The sequence below is a fragment of the Miscanthus floridulus genome, chromosome 1 (assembly GCF_019320115.1).
Source record: "Miscanthus floridulus cultivar M001 chromosome 1, ASM1932011v1, whole genome shotgun sequence".
NCBI lineage: Eukaryota > Viridiplantae > Streptophyta > Magnoliopsida > Poales > Poaceae > Miscanthus > Miscanthus floridulus.
The window spans coordinates 57,898,305-57,903,728 of NC_089580.1; the positions used below are offsets into that span (position 1 = coordinate 57,898,305).

The 5,424-nt window shown below is 41.7% G+C and overlaps 1 pseudogene; it reads right to left on the reverse strand.

Annotated features, from left to right (window-relative positions):
* Positions 1–605: 605 nt before the first annotated feature.
* On the reverse strand, positions 606–4,433 carry LOC136484719 (pentatricopeptide repeat-containing protein At1g08070, chloroplastic-like; annotated as a pseudogene).
* Between the last annotated feature and the right edge of the window lie 991 nt (positions 4,434–5,424).

Consider the following 5,424-nt stretch of genomic DNA (forward strand, 5'->3'; position numbering starts at 1 on the left):
TGACCCTGAATTACTGACCCCTTGTGTAATTACAATGGTGTACTCTGAAATTTCTTGTAGGTAAGGAAGCTTGAGGGATGATAGGTATGCTTTGAGCTCAGATTCAATAACCAATTCGAAGTAAAAGATTGTTTCCCTAGCAGATGCATTTGAAGGAACCTTTATTACCAACCAGGTGTTACAATGTTACCTAGGCCAATCATGGAGAATGGTCATGCAACATCTGCAGTTTGGTGCATAACTAACTGAAAATGGTATTAATAAAGACTAATTCGCTAAAAAGGTTGAGCCTCACTTATCATAATTGGAGTGAAGAGCACCAAGAAAATGTGGTACAAAAAAAAAAAAAAAAGCTGAAACTGCAAAAAGGCAAAAATGCATTCACATATGAATGCCAATAAATGAGCAAAGAATGTTTCAATGGCACTATGTTCAAACAAATTGCAGAAATCAATTAAGGAAGAACTGAACAAATGGTCGTAACCATTATTTTCAGAAATAGTGCAACCAGTCTGAGGTTGCATATTGTAATATTTATCAGATAATCTCTTTAATAAGAATCTTGCACCAAAAGCGGGTGATCACAATCCAAATTTTACTGAAATTCCAATTAAAATGTGCATGCAAGGTCATAGAACTTAGAAGCTTGTTAGAACAACCTATTTATACATTTGTATTACAACAGGGTGACTGGAACCTTCAAATATATGTGTGTTGATAATTGACTACAAGTGCATAAGTCTAATCAATGAGGCATTGAGCTTGATTTGCCCCCAAAATATTAGTAAAAATAATTACTTGATAGCTAAGATATTTTTTTTCTCGAAAACTTGATAGCTAAGATATGAAATAATTTTAATACTTGGCCTCTGATTGGATCTCTTGAGGAACCTGCATTATAAAATCAATAACTTTTCTTAGAAGCATACAACAACAACAACAACAACAAAGCCTTTAAGTCCCAAACAACTTTTCTTAGAAGCATGAATTAGAAAAAAAAATATTGGCAAGACTGAAGTCGGTGCGAAGTTAATTAAAAATGTATCCCATGAGTTGCTTCACATAAATCTGTAAGAACTGAAAGGGGTGTATTATCTATATAAGGTGAACATAAATCGTATCTCAAGTCCTCTAGAATGGTGACAGGAAGAAACATAGTAGAACAGTACTTATTGCCTGTAATCCTAGTTTATAGAATAAATATAGAGTACAAAAAATAAGGAAATACTGAGGGGAGGTCGTAATATTTCTCCACAAAAAAAAAGAATTCTTCATTGGAATTTCTATCTGTAGACTTATCAGTAGTTTTTTTATCTTCGCTGTCTCTAATATGAAGGATGCACACTCTATTTTATTTGAAATCAGTGTTTTCTTAGCAAATCAATATACTCAAAACACGCAATAATGAAACTTATAGAACATTAAATAACATGGGAAAGATGTGTACCTTGTCCAGTCTTGATTGTTAGATTGTTACTTGAGCCTTCGTCTCTTGCAAATTTGTGGAAATATACTGCAAAAATCAGTATTTCACAGTAAAAAGATCCAGATTCTCACATGAAGCTGGTCATATCTGTTGCCCTGGCTCCCAGGAGAGCAAACTGGACATACACCGAAGTGTTGAATGCTTCAAGATGGTGACATTGATTGCTGATACCAGCCATAACTGATAGTGCAAGTGTGCAAATGTCACCAGGCCGATATTGGTGTACCTAAACACAATTTTCATGGCATACATGATCCACAATTTTAGTCAGTTCCCTTCTTTTACCATGCATCTCTGCAGCTGCATGTACCATCCTTAAAATGGTGATAGGTGCAACCATCTGAAACGATTATTTCCCGGTTTTTATCCCTTGAGATGAACTTGATGGATGAATGGCACTCCATGCACATTCTAAAATTCTTTGAGATGCGTATTGGTTGGTGATCATATGTGGAAATAAGCCCATAACACACCGCAATCTTCTCTGTGTGGTGGCATGACAGTGGATCAGCTTCTACATTGTAATAGGGGCCAATATCTTCAGTGGAGTACCCAGATTGCTCCATCCTGATAGTTAAATGTTTCCATGTACTCAAAATTGCATCAATTGCAGGATGCGACAAATTTCCAGCCTCGAAAGAGTGCACAGCTGTACCATTGTATAACCAGCTGCATTGTCTCTCAACATGTAATCCTTGCTCTGTCATGGCATCCCTCACAGCCTCGGTGGCATCCAACAAGCCTGTGTCTGCATATATATTCGAAAGCACCATGTAGTTTGAAGGATTATTTGGTTCAAGCTCGAAAAGAGCTTTTGCTGCCTTTTCCCCAATCTCTAGATTTGAGTGCAGCTTACAAGCTTTAAGCACAGTAGACCATAGGCATGCATCTGGTTTCAGCGGCATCTCTGGATAAGTGTCAGTGACTCCGCCAGTAGCCCGGCTGATTCCATGATGTCAACCATGCAAGTATAGTGTTTTAAAGATGGTTTTATGCCATATACATCTTCCATATTGTAGAAATAGCTCTGAGCTTCCTCGAACAGATCTTCTTGCTTACAAGCTGAAAGAAGTAAAATGAAAGTAATGTGATCTGGTTGAATACCAGACTGTTCCAAATAATTGAACAGATCTATAATATCCCTAGGCATCCTATGAAGCAAGTAGCAACTCATCATTGCATTCCATACTGCTATGTCCTTTGGAACCGTAGACTTGAAAACCAACCTGGCATCCTCAATATTACCACATTTGCCATACATATTTATAAAAGCACTTGCAAGAGTAGCTGGGTAACCACCAGACCAGCATTTTGTGATGTAGCTGTGCAGTTCTCTACCATATCCCAATACCATTGTCATACCACATGACATAAGAGCTATGTGTACTGTAACCAAATTGGGATGCAAATTGGACTGGAGCATTTCACCGAGCAGCTTCAGTGTTACTTCTGGCTACCAATTATGCTTGTAGGCTGCCATCAGACTGTTCCATGTGACAACATTCTTGTTCCCAATTCTCTGGAAGACATTAGCAGCAGACGCCATGTCACCAGTCTTACCATAAAGGTCGACTAGTTTGCTTGAAATATAGATGTTTGATGTGAAACCATTCTTTAAAGCATAGCAGCGTACTTCCTTCCCAAGACGATCTAATTTGAGGTCTGCCAATAACAAGAGGACACCAGTAATGGTTGTGCCAGTTGGTTGAATTGGGCCACAATTATCAAGAAATGTCCAACCCTTTGCTTTTCCATCACTGGAACGCTGCATGTATCTGAAAGCTTCAAGTGCATCTGTGTAAAGGCCATGTTGATGCAAACCACAAATTAATGCATTCATTGAGACCACATTAGGCTTTAAGCCAACATCAGCCATGCGTGAAAACAGTTCATATGCTTGTTCATTCTGACCCACTTTAGCATATGCAGCAATGAAATTGTTATAGGTGACAATGTCAGGCTCCAATCCATCCTCCTGCATCAAGTTAAAAGCCTCCCAAGCTTTGTCCATCCTCCCCTCTCTGATATATGATTGAACTAACTCATTCCACACATTGACATTCTTCTCCTGAATGGTGGAAAAAATAACTCTCGCATCATCAAATTCTCCGCACTCAGAGTACAAGCTAATCAAAGATGCTCCAACATAAACATTGATCTTGATTCCACACCGCAAAACATAAGAATGCAGCTGCTTTCCAATGCCTAGTGCCTGCAAACCAGCACAAGCATGGAGAATACAAGCCACAGTCACCGCATCAGGCCTCTCACTCTCACACATCTCCTGAAAAACCTCCAAAGCCTCGTCATACAGTGCATTCTGCACACAACCCGAGATGATGCAGTTCCAAGAATTGACTCCCGAGTCGACACCTCTTTGCCGCATCTCGTCAAACAGATGCAGAGCAGCAACGAGGTCACCACTTCTTGCAAATCCAGACACCAGCGTGTTCCACGAAATCATGTCCGGGCGAACACCGCTCTCTTGCATCTCTTCAAACAGGTCGAAGGCCTCTTCCAGCTCCCCAGCGTCGGCGTGCGCGCTGATGAGCGCGGTCCACGCCACGACGTCGCGGTCGGGAAGCGACGCGAACGCGGCGCGCGCGGAGGCCATGTCCCCCAGCGCCGCATACATGGCGACGATCGCGTTCCCGACGACGGGGTCCCCCGCTAGCGCGGCCCCGCCCTTGGCGGCGAGCGCGTGCGCGGCGGAGCACCTGCGGGAGGAGGAACCTGTCTGGCGCGGCTCCCGCGGTGCGCATGGACGCAAACGCCTCGCACGCTGCGCCCCAGCGCCGCTCGCGGACGCAGGCGCCGATCTCACGCGCGTAGGAAGCGGCGAGGTCCCGCTCCCGCTCCCGAGGGGGCCGCGCGCGCGCGTGGCGCGGCGACGCATACCCCTGGAGCGCGCCGTTGAGAAGCTGGCAGTGGTACATGTAGGTCGATGGGTTCTGAAGGGCGGTGCAGCGAGGCGAGAAGGCGGCGGCATGGTGGCCATGGTTTTAATGGCGTCAGTTCGGCTGAGCCTGAGCTCAGTTACTTTTTCCTTTTCGGGTAGCGTATCGCACTGTACAAATGAGTGTGTGGACTGTAGAGGATAGTAGTTGGGCTTTATGTACTGAGGCAGTGTTTAGTTCTACGGCCTTGTTTAGATTGTAAGTTTTTTTACCCTTTTCATCACATTAAACTTTTAGACATATGTATGAAATATTAAATATAGATAAAAAATAACTAATTACACAGTTTGATTGTAAATTACGAGACGAATCTTTTGAGCCTAGTTAGGCCATAATTGAACAATAATTGTCAAATACAAACGAAAGTGCTACAGTGCCAAATACTGATTCCTAACCCCAATCTAAACCAGGCCTACCTTCTAAAGTTTAGGCCCTGATTTCTACAAGTCAGATGACTTATTAAGTCAGGTGACTGAAAATCAGTGACTTATAAGTCATGTCTATTTGGTTGTAGATGACTTATAAGCTCATGCCTGTTAAGTGAAAGGTGTGGGCCCCACGTGGAAAAGAGTGGCTTATAAGTTTTAAGTAGAGGTGAACCAGCTTATTTCTTATAAGCAGGGGTGACTTATAAGTTGATGGTGTTTGACAAAATCAGTCACCTATTTCACTTTTTAATTTATAAGTAGGTGACTTATTTGGAACCAAACATGCTCTTACTCCATATCACAGTATGAGATGTTTAACATATGCATGGGGTATTAAATATAGATTAAAAAAAATTAATTACATAGATTGCGACTAATTTACAAGATAAATTTTAAGCCTAATTAGGCCATGATTTGACAATGTGGTGCTACAGTAAACATGTGCTAGTGATGGATTAGTTAGGTTTAATAAATTTGTCTCGATGATTACTAAGGACTTCTGTAATTTATTTTATTATTACTATTCGAACACCCCGATGTGATATCCCAATGT